This window comes from Crocuta crocuta, unplaced genomic scaffold (assembly GCF_008692635.1).
Source record: "Crocuta crocuta isolate KB4526 unplaced genomic scaffold, BGI_CrCroc_1.0 scaffold192, whole genome shotgun sequence".
Classification (NCBI taxonomy): Eukaryota; Metazoa; Chordata; class Mammalia; order Carnivora; family Hyaenidae; genus Crocuta; species Crocuta crocuta.
Window position 1 is genome coordinate 1,913,554 of NW_027528803.1, and position 23,086 is coordinate 1,936,639.

General features: G+C 33.2%; 1 protein-coding gene across 3 annotated transcripts in view; it reads left to right on the top strand.

Moving 5' to 3' along the window:
• The window catches only part of EPHA5 (EPH receptor A5), a 340,313-nt gene that overhangs the window by 265,181 nt on the left and 52,046 nt on the right, over positions 1 to 23,086 (top strand). The gene's annotated exons all lie outside the window — the stretch shown is intronic.

A 23,086-nucleotide genomic window follows, 5' to 3' on the forward strand; every position in this document is an offset into this window, starting at 1 on the left:
AGGATAGCAAAGCTTTAGTGCCCATGTGCACACACATGCTCCACATAAATTCCATATGTACTTGGATTTGCTGTGTGAGAATAATTAAATTTTAGTGTAATTTTTCAGTTGTACTAGAATCACATCGACACCCAAGATACAAAGCTTAATTTTCAGCATAACTAAATCTGAGACTTGGTGAGATAAATTTTTGTGTGTATTGTCTTGTAGAAGTACATTACTTTTTTAAAATAGCAATACCTTATGAATATATACATTGTTTATTCAAATTAAATTTTTTCTGAATTTATTTACTATACAGGCACTAGGAATTTTCAGCTTAAGGGAAACCAAATTTTACCCCCAAAATTCTGAAATATATATATTTTTTACTAGCAAATTTTTTGAATGAAATTTTCATTACTTCGTTTTTTTAATGCATATTCTTGAATTTAAGGGCGCATTTGTCTTATGATAAAAGCATATCTGGCTGATTGTATTTTTCATGTATAAGTTATTTTATGTTGTTTTATATAAGTATACTTATTCAAAAGCTAAATTAAAAGATTCTTGAAGGTCTTTGTCTATTTCATTCAAGACAATAACTTCATAATTTTTGTCTGGACTAAGAAAACCATATCCATCTCATAGTACCTACAGTGTCGAATTAACTCAGTAAAGATTTGTCAAATAAAAGAAAACATAAATGAAGAAATGTGGCCAAAACCTAATAATATTTGGGAAATCATTTGCAAATACTGACAAATTATTGAAAAAAGTCTGTTCTAGGAATGGTCTAAAGACATTGAATTATATATGTTTCTCCCTCCTCTCTTTGCCAAAATATGACTGATAAACACACACAAAAATATAACATTTAGATTACCTACTCACACTGAACTTTTTTTTTAACCTCTTGACTATATTAAATCCAGATATTTGCTCTTAGGTAAAATGTCTTCTAATTGCAAATAATTTGACTTCTCCGTGGTGATAAAGACAAATTGATTTTTATATATTGCAAAAATATTAATGTCACTTGAATGCAATATTTATTGGAAATTTATATCAGTTGGACCATGGAGAAAATATGTCTTGAAGACACATATTCACTGATAATTTGTATTTTTATTTAGACCAAATAAAAAATTTAGGATTATAGCATATTAAATACTATGGGACTATCTATTTCAAAGAAAAATTATTTTTTTATTCTAAAATACATTGAAAGATAAAACATAAATCAAATATAGAGACTTTCTAATCTTTTTAGGCTAAAATTGATTACACCAAAACCTCCTGTAGTCTTTCTACTTAGAGTTTAAAATAATATAGATAAATATCCATCTTAAAGTAAAAGTTCCATTTAAAAACCAGAAAGAATCATAACACCTTAGGATTCTATTAATCTTAGAATTTGTGTGATATTCCTGTTTAAAGGTGCTAAATACTCTCTACAACCTTTTCTGCAGGGTTTATATTCCCCTTTTTACTTTCTTCACCATTAATTTTAAATGGATTTTTTATTGGACTACAAAACAATTGACATGTCCTCAGCAAACCTTAACTAAAATTACCCTAGAATGGATATAAACCTCCTGATATGCACAGCATGCTGTAATTGTTTTTTAATCTTTCTCTTTTATCAGTAATGACAATGCACATTGATAACTTTCTTATTATATACTAAGTTTATTGAGTTTTCCCCTTTATATATACTACTTTATAGATATAAATTGTTTAATGAACAAACCTTTCATCACTGATTGTCATCTCCACACTTCCAGTTACATATTTGACAGTCTTTTACAGTGTCCTTCCTCTTTTTTCCTTTCTTTTAGAGATAATCATTGATTATATTAAGTTACTTTTTTCCTCCAACTCCATTTCAAGCTTGAGGCTTAATTCTTGATTACTGGATACTTCTTAACTGATATAAAGCTTAAATTAACAGGATTTACTGGTACAGAAAATATAAAAGAAAACATCTTTCAGTGTAGAGAAACTCTTTCTTCTTTGAACCTTGGTCAATATAGACATCCTGGGATTGAACAGTATTTTTTAATACTTTATTTCTGATCTCGTATTTATTATATGCTCCTGAATTTATTTTTTAAGAAATTTGCAGAGCTTTGATTTTTTATTTCAATCAATGCCACATGTATGCTCAGGAGTCAAAGACATACACCCATTATATAAATGCACTCCTACACATTTGCACATGTTCTTGCATGTAAGTACAAAGAAGTTAAAGATGTTTACCAGTTTCAAAAATAGAAAACAAAATAAAAAACCGATGAGGTGGAAGAAGAGGTAGAAGAATTTCCCTAAGCTTCTTAGCCTTGGATGTGATTTTAAGGCTACTCATATATGACTTTAATACTGTGATCCTCCTGAGATGATAAATTTAGCCTGAGATGTGGTAATTGCCTGTAAAAAAGATTATTTTCTGAGTAGGAGATCTTCCCTTGTTCTGTTCATGTTCATACCCTATAGTTCCACATATAACCGCTAACTCCTCTTTCCTTCATTGTTTAGTAAATAATTGAAACTCTATTGACTTGAAATGTCTCACAGTTTTCCAAAGCAAAAATTCTTCAGTGGATAGTGTACTAAAAGGCTAACCTATCAAAATTAAGATACTGAGACCATGTTAAGGGGGGGAAAGTAAATTCATTGTAGATTTATGTAAAATGCTGCTTTAGGTGTTTTTTGTTTTCTGGATTTTTTACTTAAAAATGCTATTAAAATTTAGCCTTTTGTAACTTTTTTCAAATCTCTTAATGTATAACATGTTGTAAATGACATATTCTCAGATATTACAAACATTTATTAAACATCATTTGCACATCAAACACCAAGATAAGTCCCAGGAATGTGAAATAAGAAGGTTATGTTCTTTTCTCAAAGTGTTTCCACTTTAATATAGTGGTCATTTCAATGGACAGAATTTTATAAACAGAATTGCAACAACTATATAAAGAAGAGGTTTAAATTGGAATCCGTCCTAAATCGTAACTCCCCACCTCCAACCTTTGGACCCCAATGGTGGTTTGATTCATTAACTCAAGAAAAAAATGACTTCTTATTGCATGTCTCCCACATTTCTTATGTTAGGAAAAACAGTGGTTTGTTGGTAAAATCCACCAGACTTAGGAACTTTCCTTCAAGCTTATTTGGAGCCAAATAAAAATATTATGCAGGTATTTTGAATGAAATTTAATTCTGACAACTGCCAGAGCTTTACCTACTTTTGATATCAAAGCATAATAGCTTCCTACACGAATAATTTTTAAAGGGTATGAAGTATTCTAAAACCTTCAGAGAAGCCTCTTTGCCTAATGGGATAACACAGTAATAATGTTGGTAATAATAAAAATAATATGATCTAGCATGAATTACATACTACCTACTAGGCATTGTTCCAAGGGTTGTACATGTAATATTTCACAACACTGTGACTCAGTATTAGTTCTATCTTCAATTTATGCTTGATAAAATTATCTTCTTGATCTGTAAAAATGGTTCAGTCTTGAGACTCTTCACTGGCTCTTCCTACTGCCTAGAGCTCTCTTGCCCCAGAGAAGCATGTCAGCTTCCAAGTCTTTACAAAATCCCATCCTCTCAATTGAGCTAACTAAAATCATGGCCCATGATTCCTTCTGCTGCATATCAGATATCTCTTACCTTCACAACACTTAATTGCCATTATATTACTAAACATATTATTCTTCTGTTAATTTTTTTTGTCTGTAGATCCCAGACGGCAGAGATTCTTATCTGTGGGTTATATTTTTCCCTCTGAGAAAATGTCTAGAACAGAAATTACTATAAACAGTTCTTTAGTGGGGGCCTGAGGCTTGAATGTGGCTCAGACTTTAGGGCCTGGTTCTTCATTATACAATTTCCCCATGACTTGTAAGCATTAAACTTTATGATCTTAGTGAAACTCTGAATTCTTGTATACAAAGTCACTGATTCTCTACTCCCAAAAAGTATAATGGTATTAATTAACATTTAAAACCTTTCCAAACTGGTCAGTAATGTATAATTTTATTTATTTATTTACTTACTTTTTTATCTTGAGACAGAGAGAGAGAGAGAGACAGAGAGAGAAGAGGGGAGGGGCAGAGAGAGAAAGAGACAGAGAATCCCAAATAGGCTCCACCCTGTCACCACAGAGCTCAACCTGGGTTGAACACAGAGTTCAACCTGGGACTTGAACTCAGAAACTGTGAGATCATGACCTGAGCTGAAATCAAAAGTTGGATGCTTAACTGACTGAGCCACCCAAGCGCTCCTAAACTGGTCAGTAATATAAACAAAACACCTTGTAGAAATGACTGCCAGTGATATCTTAACACTAAAGTATATAAATAAAATATTGGGTTTTGGTGAATTGTCCCTCAGTCCTTCACTGGAAAATTGAACAGATACATTATTTATTCTAGAATCAACACATTAAAAACCACCAACATTATGACCATTCCTCATTTTGTGATAACTGATTAATCTTGCCCCCGTTTTTCCTCAAAACTGTTTTTTTTCACCACTGAGGTACTTTTAGTTCATCATTTTATGTATGTCTCCTCTGATAGATATGTGCTCATCTTGAACATACAGATTATAATGTAGATTCTCGGTGAATACCCAGTGATCTCATTACTGGAGGAATGAAGTTGGAGTTCGGGCATCCCAAAAATACCTTCCAGTATTACCACTATGTTTTTTTGACCTGGGCTCCGTTGGTTGCATATGACAGAAGCCAAATTCAAAGTGACTTATTCTAAAAGAGAATTATAGATCATATAGATGAAAAGCTCCAGAGATATAAAAACAAAAAAAACAAAAACAAAAACAAAAAAAAACCCAAAATCCAAAGTACAGACACTTATTGATCTAGGAACTAAGATAGTGTCTGCTATGCAATATGGAGGCACATGATTGAAGAGTGCTGTGGCACAAATGTGGTATTTAAAGCCACTCATCAAAATGAGGTTATTTGGATGGTAACACTGAGAAGTAGAGTGAAAGAGAAAGATCTGGTGATAGGAGACTGAGGAGTGGCCCATGAATGGCAGGAGGCCAAGCAGTTATTGGATCACTGAAGAAGGAAATGTCACTGTGTTGAGCCCAGCTCTGACTTTAGAGTTCTTGCCTCTCACTCTCAGAGCTCATATGGTACAGGATCTGACAGGAACCTGAACTCCATCTCCACAGACAAAGTCCATCAATAAACATTTGGGACCTTAACTAAGAAGAGGATGGAGAGGCACACTGCATGGCCCAGCAAGATAGGAGCTCACATCCAAATCTGAAGACAAGGCCAGTCTCATACAGAGCATAAGAACTGAGAATATGGAAAGAGGATCTCACTCAGAGCTTTTTCCTTATGCTTCATTTCATCTCTCAGAATTTAAACCTTACCCACATGTCAAGATCTACATTAAGTATCATTTTCTAACACAAAATCTTTCTTTAATTCCCTTAGCCAAAGCTTTTTTCCCTTCCACTAGGGTATCAGAACAGTGTATCAGTATTTCTCATTAAATTTAGCACTTTCAACTGCAAATTATAGTATATTGAGTAAACATCTTCTTTCTTCTTCAGTAAGTAAAAGATAAAAGATAAAGACTTCTGTGTCTCTCCCACATAACCTACCTCATAAATTATTGAATTAAAGATAAACCATACATCAATCTCCATTTGAAGTGCTTTGTCTCATTTTTCCTTATTAATGTTGATAGTTTGGAAAATAAAACCTGTTAACCACACTGACAAACGTCTAATAAAATACCTAATGCAAAATGTGCTTTCTTCCTGATTACTGAAATTTTTGTGCCATCACAAAATAAATGCAGTGATTTCAAAGAAGTATTACATAGGAGTTAATAAGTCTTCACTAGCTTATATTATTCATTTGACATCTGGGCATGCAGATGCCTATATCATGACACACCTGGTAACATCAAGCAACAGTAGTTTTTATTAATAATAATGTTAAGTCAAGTTTGGTTTCTCTCCTGATTCTCTTCCGATTATGGATATCATGAATATGTTGGTATATGTAGCATTTCTAACATAACCAGGATTATGTAGTTTCAGAACTTGATAAGTTTTGATAAGAAAAAGTATTGTTTGGAAATATTTTGTCTCATTCTATCCTATTTTAAAATAATGATAAATAGCCAAATATTTATAACCACACATGCAAACACTGATTTTTAGGAAAGCTCTCATTAAAAGCAAATCTCAGTGGTTTTGAATTAGCAGTAGATGTGACTTTATGAAACTGTAATAAATCTAGGCATGTGTATTGATTTAATATCTGAGAGTTGTTATTCCTTCCATTTTCTCATGATTACACGCTTTTTTCTTCAAAGGCTCTGAATCAAAGATAATTAGAGAGAAGATCATAATTTATTAATAACTGACAAATGGGGATCAGGGCAGAGTAGTGTTAGAAAGACTAGGAGCATAGCAACAACTAATTGCCCACTGTGGGAAGTAAATCGTCCTAGGAAACTGAACCCAAGAGAGTTACTGGTTCAATTGCTCAACATTATTGAATATCCCACCTGCGACTTCTCACAGATCAAACACGTAAACATCATGGGAACTCTCAGGAAGTTATATTGAGGCAAACATTTTGAAGGAAATATTATATGATACGAAGATAAGTTCGTATCATTGATTTGCAAAAATAAATATTACTATAGCGAAGAATCACTTGAAGACTCAAACTTCAATCAAATAGGAAGCATAGGGCAGGTCAAAAGCCTAATATAAGAACAAAATACATTTTTTGTCTGAGGCTTTTTTTGCCCAAAAGCTCTATTTCTATAAAATGTGTAAGCAAACACACTAGCATGCCAGCAGACACTGTGCTCTGACAGAGGATTCTGCTAAGTTTCTGGGAATCTTACCACATCTCTCAGAGCCCACACAGGCTCTCACAGGAACCTGATACCCAGCTCTACAGAGAAAAATCAATAGCACTGCGCTGTGCCAAAGGGTAGGCTATCTATTCAACAAAACCCAGTTAATTTCCTGAGCCATGTTTAGGAATATATCCATTGCTGTAAAAATGAAGCAAGTGACAGGACAATGTTCCAAATGATTTTAAACACCAGCTAAAAACTGCATTTGTTTAAGATCTATGCTCTTTTTTAAAACTTTCATAAACCTGCAAAGAAATAAATGTTTCTAATGGATTAGCAACTCAATTTCAAACAGCTGAATTCTTTATTGTGCCATGTAGAAGAATTGACTTCAGATATATCTGATGTCTGTGATAGTTTTAGTGCTACAAAACATATTATATCCTAATTATCTTGCTTACCAAACTTCTTTTTACTATCGCTCACTCCTTGCTTTTCATTATTTCTTACTGCCCTGACTTTTTAATCTCACAGAAAAATCACATACTCCCTTCATTGGATCTTTGGCATACATTTGCTCTGAATAGTCTACAGGCATTTCTCCATTCTCTTGCAGCCATCAATACTTCATAACATCAGGAATTTTAATGATTATTTGGGGATTCCATTCTCTAAATCACTGTTTGTTTATGTTTTTAAATGACCTGTTCTTTTTTCTTCCCATTCTTACAGTCTGGCACTGAATTCTATATCTCTATCATGGTCAGTTTTGAGTTCTCTTAAATAAAGGTAGATTGAAAGGCAAGAAAGATAGTTGAAGTGTACTGTAGGTTGTTTGTTTGATTTCTGCCTCCTCTTCACACTGCCTCTTCCATCTTGAAAGACAAGATATCAAGTTGGGAAAGTGGGACCTCTTTGTGGTGATTAGTAAAGGAAAGACCCTCTGTTTTTTGAGGTTTCCTTAGGATGTTCTTAGATCAACATTATCATTCCTCTTCAGTTCCTCTCCAGTTTGAACATTTAATAAGATTCAGACATTCTCTTATACCTCACAAACACCTCTTCTCCACCTCCAAGAGCTCTCCATACATCTGACATTGAGTGACCCTAGTGGCACTTTGACACTTCTATGCCTATTTCATTGATTTTCCTGAGACAAATTGAATAGGCATTGGTTTAAACTGATTATATCCATGGGTGATGTATAAATTGTGCCAACATTAAAAAAAGAATCATTCTGAGTTTCAGTTGAAGTCATGTAACTTTGCTTGTTCATTACTTTAATCATTTAATACTTTGATTAATACTTTCACTATTTCATACAAAGAGATATCACAAATATGGAGAAATGGTACACAAAAGAATGTAAAGGTAATCAGAACATCCAATCGCAGAGCAAATATTTGAACAAACATCTTTACAATATGTAGAAATACAAAATTGAGTGCAACATTTTCTCTTAATATTATTTTTCCTAGATACGCTAGAATTTTACTATAAATCCTAGCTGCTAAAGTTGTTTGTGACATCATATATAACACTAACCCATGCTACTTTTTTAAGGATGCCAAGTTCAGCATAAATATTTAAACGGTATAGATATTAAGCCTGTAGAATTATTCTAGTTTTCTTAATTTTCTACAGGAATAATTACCAGGAAAATGCCAATCTATAGGTCCAATCTTCCTCAGAAAACTTTTAATATAAAATGCAGCCACCCAAAAGACTGATTTCTATCCCATCATGAAAAAGATGATGTAGATTCTAACAAGTTATCATCAAATCAGCATGAATTTAATATGTGCATGATAAGTAATGTTGAGCATTAATTAGATATGTTTTGATGTGACAAATATATGATAAATCACAATTTTACATTTATATAATGTACCTGTTTTCTAGTACATGAGAACCTCTTGCTTTATTTTGATGTCAATATCTGACTTCCTGATTTAGTCCTATTCCAGCTCTTTCATATGTACATATTGTGGTCTGCTAGATTTACCTCTTCTCTAGTCATTTGGAATGTCATGGCCAAGATAAACCCAGCCTTTCTTGGAATCCTAAAAAATAGAATTAATCATTTCAAACCAGTGCTAGTATATACTCTCCAGCTCCAATAGCTATTTGTTGTTGTTGTTGTTGTTGTTTTTGTAGTTTTATAATACAGTCATTACAGATAAGTTTTACTCCAAATGCTTGTAGTTTTTCATTTGAAAATCAATTTAAACCTTATGATTGCTGGATGTTAACCAATGTAGTGATCATTTTTATTGTTCATTTATTTATTTAAATGTTTATTTATTTTTGAGAGAGAGAGAGAGAGAAAGTTTGACCAGGGGAGGAGCAGATAGAGAGGGAGATACAGAATCTGAAGCAGGCTCCAGGCTCTGGGCTGATTCAGGGCTTGAACTCCCAAGCTGTGAGATCATGACCTGAGCCAAGGTTGGACACATAAACCGACTGAGCCACCTATGTGCCTCTATTATTTATTTTTTAATTGAAGTATAATGGACATACAATATTATACTAGTTTTAGGTACAGGACATAGCATTTTAATATTTTTGTAAGGTACAAAATGTCCATCCTGGTAAATCTAGTTATCATCTGTCCTGTCACCATACAAAGTTATTACAATATTATTGACTACATTTTTTATGCTGTTCTTTTTGTCCCCATGACATTTATTTTAACTGGATGTTTGTACCTTTTAATCTCCTTCATCTATTTCCATCAGCCCCAATCCTCCTCCCCTCTGGTATTTTGAATTCCAAACAAATGTCTGTTTTGCCATTTATTGTTTTTCTGTCCAAGCCCTGAGGCTTCTAAATGGTCATTGCAGAAATTCAAATGGAGGGTCCTTCTGTACATCTCATGTCTCTGGTTGGAACCTGTGTACTTTGGACCTTTGTTTCCATCACTTCCCAAAGCCAAGGTGACTGGATCCTGCTGCTACGTCTCCAACCCTTTGAAATCCCTCCACTCTAAGGGGACTCCTAAATAACCTGGTTTGGAAGTCTATCAGGGGATCATCTCAGTACATCATAGGTCCTGCAGTGAAAATCACTGTCAATCCTGCTTCCATCTGCCCGCCCCCGTATGATGATTCCTTAGACCTCGAATGCATAAATTGCTGGACTGCTTTAGCAGTGTTCCAGCATATCTTTGACTTTGGATTAATGGCCATTTCCTTACATGAGTGTCTGAGTTTCTTGACCTTAGCAAGATCTCTTGCTGCCAGCCTTATCTATACATTTCAGTCTACTTTTTACACTACATGTTATTTAGTTGGCATGGTTACGGTGATTGTCCTAATTTCTTACTAGCTGCTATTTTATTTATGCTAGCTTTTCTTAATTATCTGATTAAAAATTATATAGAATATGCAAGACAAAATGCAGAAGGAAAATTAATCATATTTATCCACCAGAGGCAGTGTCAATATTCATGTTTGGCCATACATACTTAAGATCTTTATATATATATAAAGATCTATATATATATATATATAATTGAGTTCATAATTTATAATTTTATTTTGTTTTTCTTTGACTTAACACCATTATATCAAGTTTTCCTGTGTAATTAAAAATGTTTTAAAGTAAAATGTGGTAAGTCTTTGATCTTCTAATGTCTAACTTTTCCCTTAGGCTTTCCCTTTGGTTTTATTTGTTTCTTTTCTTCTGTTGCCATTGTTATGAGGGAGAGGAGTTGCTCCTTCTATCTTTAATGTCCTTAGAACATATTTGTATAAATCAAAGTAAGGGTCAATAAATATGAATATTTTTAAGATTGTTGATACAAATGACAAAATGGCCCTTGTAAATCATTGTACCAATCACCGTTCCCCCCAACAGTGCATATTACCTATTGGATCACAAACTAGCCAGTCTGTTAATATAATAGAAGAAAAATAGCTCTGTATTTCTTTTTTTTATTTTTGAAATTTAATGGGCTTATTTATATATGCAATAACTGTACTCATTAGTTATTTTATTACATGACTCATAAATTAGACATATATACTCTTTACCCACTTGGGTTAGTGGAATCTTATTTCTTTGTATAGTAAAGATACATCTTTGGAAGTGTTGATTTGTTTACTTTTTAATAACATTTGTTTTGCATGTGATACAGTTATTACTTTTACCTTTTGGGGAATCTAAATTGATATTCTTTTACAAATTTATTAAAGTATAAGCACTGTTTATCACCCTCTTCCAAAACTGTTTTAGGTGTACACCTGTAGTGTGTACTACGTGTCTATATAGATATTCTCTTATCTATACTGCCTTTGGGTTATCAAAACTATTCTTATCTAATTTGGCCCAGGATCATGTTAGTTTAAATATAATTTTAAGATATGTTTTATTGTTTGGTCAAGCAAATTTCTGTTGGGAAATCACATATGGTCATAATTACAAATATTTTATATAAGTACTTATGGATACACACATTGATATACAATCGTATGTATTAAAAATAATTGTAACCATAATTGACCATTGTTATATATGTACAAAATAGCATTTATTATCATTATATTCAATATTTTTTAAAAAATTTAATGTTTAATTATTTTCAGAAAGAGAAAGAGGGAGAGAGAATGTGCAAGTGGGGAAGGGGCAGAAAGAGAGGAAGAGAATCCCCAAGCAGCCTCCATGCTGTCAGCTCAGAGCCTGCTGCGGCCTTGATCTCATTAACTATGAGACCATGACCTGAGCTGAAATCAAGAGTCAGAGGCTTAACCTAATGAGCTACCCAGGTGCCCCCATATTCAAGTTTTAAAACTTATGACAACCTGTATAGTAAATGACTTTAATGTTACTGACAGATAGGAATAGAAAACAAAATATGCTTACATGGAATCTGAATAGTTTGATGTGAAAATGAACATTTAGTTTCCTGTTAAATCAATCTCATAATTAATTCAGTTCTCATGTTTATCACAAAATAAATACAGTTCTTGTGTTCTGATAATTTCAGCATACTTCCACAATTACTTTAATTATTTGGATGTGAAATAATTAAATTGAAACATTAGTCCTTCTAACTCCTCTACCTTATAAATTTAATGCTGATATACATGATTCAACTCTGAAAAAATAGTCAACAGCCATAATGGAGGGAGCTAAATAAATCAGAACTTACACAGTGGCTATTTCTTTGATTAATGTCTTCTTTTTTGACCCACTCATTTTTAATTGATATTATTCTTACATTAAGTCAAATGGCTGTTTAAAACAAATGTTACTATCAGAGCTATGTTTAAAATAGCTTTATTTTAACCTGGCAAAATTAGCACCACTTATTTTGCAACTTTAACCATTCTTGGTTTTTCCTCTCTACCTTTCTCAAATTAAAACCTAAAATAGCTAAGCAGAGGCAGGTTAGTCGTGAGAGTCATACACTCCTCTCAGAGAGCCTTTACAGATAAACCTGTTTCAACAATGAAAGGACTGGGTGGGAAAAACTCAGTGGAAGGAGCTTACAGTCACTCTAGGCTTCTAGAAATGGAGGTAATTGATGTTTGCTCAGTGCCAGCATCATCCTGTAGGAGAAACCAACACATGATTCAGTATTTTGTGTATCAACACTATTATTGTGCCAGAACAGAACTAAGATGCCAGTTGATTGCAAAGATGAATCTATGTAATTTTCCTTTATTGAACCAGTAAAGTTATCTCATCTGTGGAAATAAACAAAAAACACCCAAATGAGAACAAGCAAAGGCTGTTTATTAAGAGGTTGCTCTAGCAAGGGAATCAGCCACATCTCTTGCATCTGGCAGAAACCCAAAGGCAGGCAGTAGAGTGTAAAGCATAAAATGAAGAGAAGAGAAGGCTTTAGTTTTTCCCTGATTGGAAGTTATTGGCATGGAGTAGCTGGATGTGGGCTAACTAGAAGTGGAAAAATCCTGAGGGATGGCTTAAGGGAGCATGTTTGGTGTCTTCTAGGTGGAGTGGACAAAAAATTAGAGAAGCTGGCATTTATTGATAAAATCTGACTAATTGACCACTCGGGTCAGTTGCTACAGAGCTTGTGGTTTGGCTTCCTAGACTGGTTGCTGCATGCCTGACATCAGAGTTCTGTTTCTTTATTTGGTCTAGTCATTGCCCGTTTGTATATTCAGTCTCTCACATACACTTTTCACTAAATAGTATTATAGATCTTTTAATAAGCTAAGTGTTCAATAATATTTTTTTAAAAAAAAAAGGAGTGAAAATTTTAAGAAGTGCAGCCATGGATATACTGTGAATTCCTTTTATTAAGTGATCAGATAAATAACTATTTCAAATCAGTAATTTTATAGGTTAATGAAAGAAACCATGTAATTTTGAAGTTAGAGGATAGAAATTATTTAAGAAGAATTTTGTTTAATCAGACAAGTTAGGAAATATGTCTTTACAATGCCAGAAAAGAGAGATATAAGAAAGAAAAATAAAATAAGGGGAAGTGAAATTGAGATAAAGGTGAAAAAAGGTTTGTTTGTTTCTTTGTTTTTTGCATTTTTAGTGGTTCTTAATAAAAAACTTTTCATTTTACCTGCCTGTTTGCCAGTTTTTGAGGTCAGATGTCAGTTTAAAGTTTATAGTCTGTCCCTTACCTATACAATGTATACAATGTTCTTATTTCCTATTTGCTACTTGAGGAGAAAGTTGAGTTTTCAGAAAATTATAACTGGACTGAAAAGAGTTTGTCTATCAGATGCGTAGCAAGCCAGTAGAGACTACTAACACAAACCTTTTGCAGTACAGAAAGATAGGTGATTTATTGGTGTGGTACTACGTAGGACAATAGGAAGCTAGTCCTCAAAAGTCCCAAACTCCCTGATGGCTTGTAAGTGAGGATTTTAGGGCCAAAATCTGGGGCAGGGGTCCTCCGAAAAGGTGGACACCATTGACTGGAAGCCCAGGAGGTCATGTTAACAGGTGTTTTGGGACCACTTCTTCTGGTTGCCCTAGGTCTTTTCTGTATCGAGAGACTTGAAATCTAAAAGAAAAGAAAAAAGAAAAAAAGAAAGAAAATCTTTATTCTTCATGTTAGAGATTTCATTATATATGTGTGTGTATATATAATATTATGTATTATATATCATTTTATAGTATATATATCTATATATCTTTAGAGTACTGCTGATTAACTACTTATCTTACAGCTTCCTTTGAATAATAAGCAAGCACTCCTTTCCCTTGAGCCTCAGCTTACATGTTCTTTAGCCATCTGGGCCATGCCTAGGGTGATATAATGTACAATGTACATTTTTCCATATAACAAGAGCTGACAAGATGAATACTGGCTTCCAAGTTAAACCCAAAACATCACAGATACTTGAAGAGTATGTAGACCAAATATAGTAAAAAGACATTAGTGTCTTATTGACTGTATCTAAATTATAGCTTACATATACTTATGTACATATTTATACATATGTTCATGTATATATTAATACATAGGTCATATATAAATGTATACACATAAGTGTATAATAATATAGTAGGGACATCTAATTCTTTAAATTTAATAATATGAAAACATTTAAGCAATGTATGAAAAGGTGAAACAATGTGATTTTTCTATTCAAAATATTACACTGGAGCAGCTTTTTGCATAAGTACTCAATGGATCCTGTAACCTTTTTGTTATGCCTCACTAAAGTAGATTTGTTTGACAGGTCACCAAGGGTTTGCTTTTTTCATGGGATTTGAGTCTTTGATATGCTTCCTACTTCCCTCACGTGGACAGTCAAATAGTGACACATGTCATTTCAATTGTAACAGATAGTATTGTATTTTTAACAATTGGTACAGGAATAGATTAGAGGGTATGGTTATCTTTGCTTTGATGAATACAGAAATATTGTTACAGAAATGGTAAATTTAATTTTTTTTAATGTTTTATTTATTTCTTAGAGAGCGAGAGAGAGAGAGACAGTGTGAGCAGGGAAGGGTCAGAGAGAGAGGGAGGCACAGAATCTGAAACAGGCTCCAGGCTCTGAGCTAGCTGTCAGCACAGAACCACCCAGGCACCACAAGAAATGGTAAATTTAAGCTAGACCTGGATGAGAGTATGAAGAGAAATTTTATGAGTTCGTTGACAGTGTGCAATAAAGAAGGCATATAGGAATGGATGCACATAGTGTGTTTGGTTTACTCTGACTCCCTAGAAGGTTACAAGGTCTTCACAGACTCTACCTGTGACCCTCCCCAGCCTGACCCCGTTCTTTCCTGCTTCATAAATGGCATGAGCTTTCTTTTATGCAAATATTACATATATATGTGTATACATATAATATGTAAAATGATATAACTAAATATATATGTGATTCTGGTTTACTCCAGCTCAGTAACAGTTCAAAGAAAAGCTTTTATATCATAATATCCACTCCTTGAAAGCTCTTCTGACAAATCTGTGGTAAAAGTGATCTTTGCTTTTATGTAACTGTATATAAGTCTGTGGTCCAATACATATAAGGGCAGAATAGAGAGGCTGAACACATATAATTTTATAGTTTTGTTATTTTCGTTGAGATATTATGACTACTATTTAATTCAGGTAGCTAATATTGAAATATAGGAGTTCAAAAGAGTCTGTCATTAAACATTAAACTTACCAATTAAAAGAAACNATTACTTAACAAACCAGTCATCATTTGTAGATAATATAAATTAACATTGTAAACAAAGTAAAGAGACTTATTTAAAGTACTTAGCAGAGAACAAATTGTTTTTAAGCACCTGGAGGCACTTCAGAAGTTTTTATTAACCTGCAGACCATTAACATGCTAATTACAAGCCTTTCTTTTTGTATTCATTAGGCAAATTCCCCTAAGACTATTATAAGACACAACATTCAATACAAGAAGTATTTATTGAGTGCCTATTGGATCAGTGGCTGTCAATCTGGAAGAAATTCAGAATCCAAAAGCAGCTTTTGAAAAATAACAATACCTAGGTCCCACAACCAAACTACAGTATTTTGGTTCAATTGTTCTAGGGTGAGGCCTGGGCATTGGTTTTTGTTTCTTAGTTGGCTTAAATATCACCTGTTGCTCTAATCTGTAGCTAGGTGTAGAGTTATTGCATAATGTGGTTAGAAAGTTGTTTTTATATAATTTCTTAATCTTAAAGCACAGCAAATAGATTCTTAGTAAATGTTTGCCAATGAGGAGAAAGATTGTGTCTGCTACTACAGCAAAAAATTTACAAAAGGTGGTTAATATTTGATGAAATTCATTTTGAGTTCCTAACTATATACTGGAATAGGCAGATTGAATCTAACATGTTTAATAACATTTGCTAGTTGCATCAGTGCCTTTAACGTTAGCATTAATGGAAAAAGAAGCTGTTTTATAATGATCTTTGGCTTATTAGAATGATTAAAAGACATACAGCAAATCATCAAAATATACTTTGGGAAAATAGATCAATTGAAATGTTGTCTAACTCACCTCAAGCTTTCTTTCTAGGTCCTAATAGCCATTTTTCAGAGTGAGAAATAGAGAGTTCCTGATTCCAAAGTTAAAGTTAGTAGCTTTTTGGTTTGTTTACTTCTGTGACTTTACCTTTAAGATGAAGGGATGGCTGCACATGGCACAATTAGATTGGTAGAGTTTGGGGTTTTGTTTCTATTTTAGAAATCCTTGAAATGTGTATAATTATGTAAAGTCTACCTCAGTCATATAAGTGCATTTGACTATATACATGCATTTGACTAATTTCACAGTAGGGTTTGGGTCATTGAGTAAGGTTATGGCACCTATCCTTTAATACTTTGAAACAGAATTTGCTAAATTTTGTTACAGTAAGGGCCCAGTCCATGTAGAAGCATTTTAAGTGTGTTATGTAATTTATTGTGATTTAATTGAATCAGATTTTTTTAAATCTGGTAACAGGCTATTTGTGGAAGAAGAAAGAAAGGTTATAGCAGAGTTCTCCACAACAACTCTTACGTTTTCAGCAGGGGGAGGGAGTATGTGGAAAGGACTTGGAGGATGTGGAAGGGAGGGAAGGAAAGGAGATGTGGAGGGGATTGTGCTTCCCGTGCTGGAGGAGGCAGTCGCTGGTGCCCATATCTTACCTCCACGGCTTGCTTTTAGTGCCATCTTGAGAAAGCTGCTTCTTCTCTGAGTCCCAGAATTCTTAGCTCCTAGATGAATTTAATAATAGTTTGATCATTGTTAGAACAGGTCACAAAACTCTGGCAAGCACTCACTTACATTTCCCAAGTTTATCGTATAACAAAGGATATGATAAAGGGTATAGATGAATAGCCAATTGAAGAGATACATAGGACAAGATCTGGAAGTGTCCCAAGTGCAAGAGCTTCTAGCCCATGGAGTTGAGGTATATCACCTTCCTAGTCCATGGATGTGTTCAGCAAACCAGAAGCTTTCTGACCTCTGTGCTCTTGGGATTTTTATGGAGGCTTCATCATATAGTCCTGATTCATCATTAATTCCATTTCTAGCCCTTTTCCTCTCTCTGGAGAATGAGGGGAATAACTGAAAATTCCATACTTCTAATTATTTTTATTTTTTTTTTTGAGGGAGAGAGAAAGCACGTGTGTGTGAGCAGGGGAGAGGGTCAGAGAGAGAGAGAGAGAGAGAGAGATTGAAACTGAGAGACAGACAGACAAAGACAGAGAGAGAATCTTAAGCAGGCTCCAAGCAAGGACAAAGCCCAGTGTGGGGCTTGATCTCACAACTAAGATCATGATCTGAGCCACAATTAAGAGTCAGATGTTTAACTGACTAAGCCACCAGGTGTCCCTGAAAATTCTATACTTATAGTCAGGACCTAGGCATTTCTGGTGCAGCCTCCATCCAGGAGACCACCAGGAGTCAATTCATTAGTACAAAAGACATTTTTATCACCCAGGAAATTCCTAGAGATTTAAGAACTTTGTGTTAAGAATCAAGGTCAAAGACCAAATATAGAATGAGAAATGCTCCTAGTGCTCTTATCATTTAGGAAATTACAAGAGTTTTAGGAGCTTTGTGCCAGGAACTGTGATCAAAGATAAATTTTAGAACAAAAGATTCTCTTAGCACCCCTATCTACAAGGATTTACGGAATTGTCAGAAACTGGGAAGCAAACACTATATGTATTTCTTATTATTTCACAGCAAGATATGAGAGTGCCTAGATTGGAACCTCATTAGGTAAGACTAAGAGATCCACTGATGTTTCTTTTACTTTTTTTTCCCCCACCCACCGTTGTTTCAAAACCCATCTACCAAGGACTCATACTTAGGCAGGACAGTTGTTAGAAAAACATCCCATGGGGTAATAGGAAATCTTCTATAACTATTGGTGAAAGATAAGAGGCTCTATAGTGAGAATAAAGCAGAGAGCCAGAAAAAAAATTTGAAAACTTACTGCATATAACTATATCCTTTTCCAACTTGTCTAGACTATGACTTGGAAATAGTTATTGAATTGCACATATAAATCCAAACATGTGTGGTTGATGTGGTATTCTACTCAGAGTTACTCAAAACCACAATTAAAAAAAAATAAAAAGTTCTTTATAAGCATTTTGCCTTACCTTTTTTTCAAGATGGAGTAAATTTATGCCTTTGTGCCAGAAGCATGGAGAATGGAGAATAGAGTTTGGGAGCCACATACGTTATAAATAATACTTTTTATCCATTGCTCAATATTTTTTTTTGCAAAATATTTCTGCAGAGTTTTAGCCTGTCTTCAACAGGAAATCAGTACTAAATCTTAGAAGAGGGCAGGTAATTAAGACACAAATGCAAAAGATACAGCATTGTAAGATTTTGTTTTTAAATCTATAAGACGATTAACATTGTCAGTGTTAACTATCAGTGAACAATTTCCTCAGCTCTTCTGTTTTAAATATTTGTTACACATCTAAATCATTTTCTTCATATAAAAACTGATAGAGTATAAGTGACAGCATATTGTGATAAAACATCATAACTGGAATTGTTTAAATAATTTGTATCATTTTCTTAACGTTATAAAATGAAATAACCTCCAAAAATTGCACAGGAAATTAAAATTGCCCCATAATGCTAATTAATGTAACATTCCAACAATAGCTCTTAAAAAAATACTTTTTTGTTACCATTTTATTTCTCTACACACTAATTAAATATTATATATACCACATTGATTTTCACCACATCATGTATTCCACAAATATATTTTGTGGAAAACATTCATTAGTTATTTAGTTCCTTTAATATAGCCAGCCTCATGCATATTTTCTACACCTCACTCTTTGGTCTAGGACCAGATTATTATAATGATGTCAGTTTTAAAACTTCTAAAGTGCTCACGTTGAGCCCAAGACAGTGTGAAGAGCTTCACATGGATTATGAAAGTCATTCTTCAAAACTGCCTTATGTGGTAGAGTCTCCATTATTACCTCATTGACATCAATGCCTGGTGTACCCAAACTATACATATAATAATGCATACATTCAGGACTGCCTCTAGTTTGACTAGAAACCCCATGATCTTAATTATTTTGCTACATGATGGTGTCTTGTTCTTTGAGAGGTTTTGGAGGATTGTTTCTAAAGGATTGGTGCCACTTTTCAGGGTATCCTAAATGCCACTGTAGCACGGAGTACAATTCATTGTTGTTTTTTTATTTTAAATGGGGAAGCCACAGGGGTGGCTGGGTGGCTCAATCATTTAAGCTTCTGACTTGGGCTCAGGTCATGATCTTGCAGTCCATGAGTTTGAGTCCCACTTCAGGCTCTGTGCTAACAGCTCAGAGCCTGGAACCTGCTTTGATTCTGTCTCCCTCTCTCTCTGCCCTTCATCTGATTCTGCTCTGTCTCTCAAAAATAAATAAACATAAAAAGAAATTTTAAAAAACAATGTAAGTTATTTATCAATGGAGAAATTATATAGCCTTTGGTTTTCTTACCCTTTTTAACTATTTTTAATCATTAAACTGAAAATATTTGTTACCTGATTAAAGTATTTGTTTTGTGAAATTACTCTTCCTGATTTTCTCTCCTTTATCTATTAAGATCTTAATGCTTTTCTTCTCCACTTGTATGATCTCTTGTTTAAGAATTTAAATCATTTATCCATAGCCTGTAGTCTTGGTTCTCTGATCTAGTATCTTTGAGAATTTCTTCCCTAGAGTTATAATCACCTTGCTTTGGTAGGAGGGAGGTTATCTTACTTACATTGACACACTTCGTGCATATATTGATCAACTCTGTGTAAGTCTAGGCTAAGTAATTTCATTTGAATCTTCTTTGGGTCTGGAGAGCTTCTGTTATCATATTTTAATCTTCCGAAGGACAAATCGAAATATCTTGTTAAAACAAAGACCAGCAGTTTTTCATTATAAGCTTGGAAGAGCTAAACTATTTTAAACGTGGATAAAACTTGTTATAGCTGCATGCAGTTACTTACAGACATTCAGGTGCTAAAAACTGATGAGAATGCAGATGTGCCCTGTGTTGAACCATAGCTCACATAAATTAGATTGGCTGCTATTTCTAGCACATTTTGGGTTCTATTTCTAAATTATCTCTGAGGCTTGTAAGCATTTTCAACCTGTACTTCAAGTATGTATTGATTAAGGAAAGAACACGAATACCATCTGGTGCTGAGGTGTTACTGTGATAGCATCCTCAGACTTTATTTCAAAAGATATATACTTTTTTTGGAGGGGGGGTAACTATATAGCTTCAGATATTCATAGAAAAGGAGCTTCAGTTTTAATCTTCTTAATAACAGAATAATACATAGGATGCTGTGATCCTTAGAAAACATATTTTATAGAACTGATTTTTTAAGAAAAATTTACATTGGCCATTTTGCATTTATATGAATTGGTCTGAATATAATTAGCTATTTAGTTACATTGTAAATGGAAATTCTTAGTATGATAATATTATATGGATCATGAAAAAGCCAATTCATCTGAGATAATAAGTATCTAGTTTATCACTCTAACTATGATATTACTAAGAGGGATAAGCTACCACTTTTCTCCCAAAATGCATGATATGCCAAATACTCACCTAAATGAATATATATATATATATATATATTCTCTCACTTCATTTTTACAAGACTTTGAANACTGAAACAAAAAGAGGTTAACTAATTTATCCAAGGTCATTTATTTATGCCACTTAAAACAAGTCAAAGACATTATCAGTGCAAAATCTAAAGTATTGACTCAGAATAAGACAGTGTTTGACTTTACATGATTTCATATTTTTGATTAAAGTTTCTTAAAACTTTAAATTAAAATCTTAGTGCTAAGTAAGGTGGTTTAAGTTCTTCAACACTAAGCTTTATGGGTTTTGTGTTACTGTGAATTGTGTGTGTGTGTGTGTGTGTGTATGCATGTTTACTAAATTGTAAGAAGAATAGTTTATAATTTTTCAAATTAAGGGGATTGAAAAACTAGTATTTTTAGAATCATTACTCTGTTTTTGGAGTCTAAGAACAATGGCTCACTACGAAATCCTATTAGGTAATGGCCAACTACAGTGCAGTTTTCACCTACCTACACACAATTCTACATGAGTTTATGAAAAGTGCACCCTCAACTGGAAATATGTTTGTACTTTATCAGGAGATGACATAATCTTTCTTTATTAATCACTGAAAAACAGATACATTTGTCAACATTATTTATTCATTACTGATGGATTTGGAAATGTGTTGTTTAAAATTAACACATGCATGTAAACTTTCCACATTCATAGCTATCAGTAATAGAAATAATTGTGCCATTGTTAATATCAATTACAATAAAACACTACTTACGAATGTCATTCATTTCATTTAAACTGTGAAGAAATAAAAAGATCAAAGAATCATCCTCATCATAGGAAACCAAATGTTCTTTAGGGACAGATAGTGAGTGTTTTAGCCTTTGCAGGCCATACGTTCTCTGTCATAACTACTCAACTGTGTCAGAACAACACTCAACAAGCCACAAATAACAAGTAATGAGTGTGGCTGTGTTCTAACAACACTGCATTTAAAAAAATAAGTGGGAGGGTAGTTTAGGTCCATGGGTAGTTTGCAAACCCATAATCTGAGTGCTAATATAAACAGAAACATTAGGAAAGTTAATTCATAGAAAAGATCAGTGTTTAAGATATTTATGCAGTTAATGTAATTACAAAGAAATATATCCAGATCTGCTAAAGTATTTCACAGATGTTTTAACTACTCTTTAAGTATTTTAATATTTTGATATACTGTAACTTTTAATTTCATTATCTCTACAGTAAAATAAGCTTTGACATATTTTAAAAATTGTATTATAATAAAAAGTCAAATAGGAAATAAATGTTCCAGGAACAATTTTTATTTACTAGGATTTCATTTTAATGATGGTCAAATTTTCAGACAATTAGTAGTTCTAAAAATTAAAACATCATCAGTTTTCCAGAAAAAGAAAAAACATATATATATGGAACATTACCTTCTTCTCCTTTGATAAAGGCTCATGGAAATCTAATTTGGAAATACTTGTCTACCTTCGTTAGCATTTCCAAATTTGTTGTATCTTTATATTTTATTTTATTTTCCTTATTTGTTATAAAATAGTGTAGATACATTTCAAGTAATTACAGTTCAAAATAGACAGATTTTAGACAAAAAACTAGGCCTGCTGGTTTATGGTATCGTTGCTGAACTCATTTCTCAGTTCTCTTGAAATCGCTATTTTGCTATTTATAAAATACATAGGCAAATGAATGCATTGAAGCACTAAATAACTTCTATGTTATATTCTGTGATCAGTTTATGTGGTTTCTAACAAAAAAGTGCATTTTATTAAACAATTTACTTGGTATTTTCTGGATTTTTATGAATATGTGAAAAATTTGAAAGAACCTTGAATGTTGCAATATCCAGAAAAGTGCATGTATTATATGTAGTTGTTTTTTTTTTAAATATAGCAATAGCTCTACAAGTATATATTTGGAGATGCATTTTTTAAAATCTGAATATGTAAATTTAAATTGGTAGCTTTTCATAGGTGATTGGAGAAGTCATGTAAGCATTAACATTTCGATAGGCTGTGATAAATAATGCCACTGGCATAAGAAATCAGTGGGTTTAATGAGCAGGACATTATTCTCCCTCCTAAATTTATAGGCTCTATGCAAACATGTACTTAAAAGACAATTTAGCATGTCTTCTGAATATAAATTTTGCAGGAATTTCTGAGGAAGGATATATTTAAGTGGACTTACATC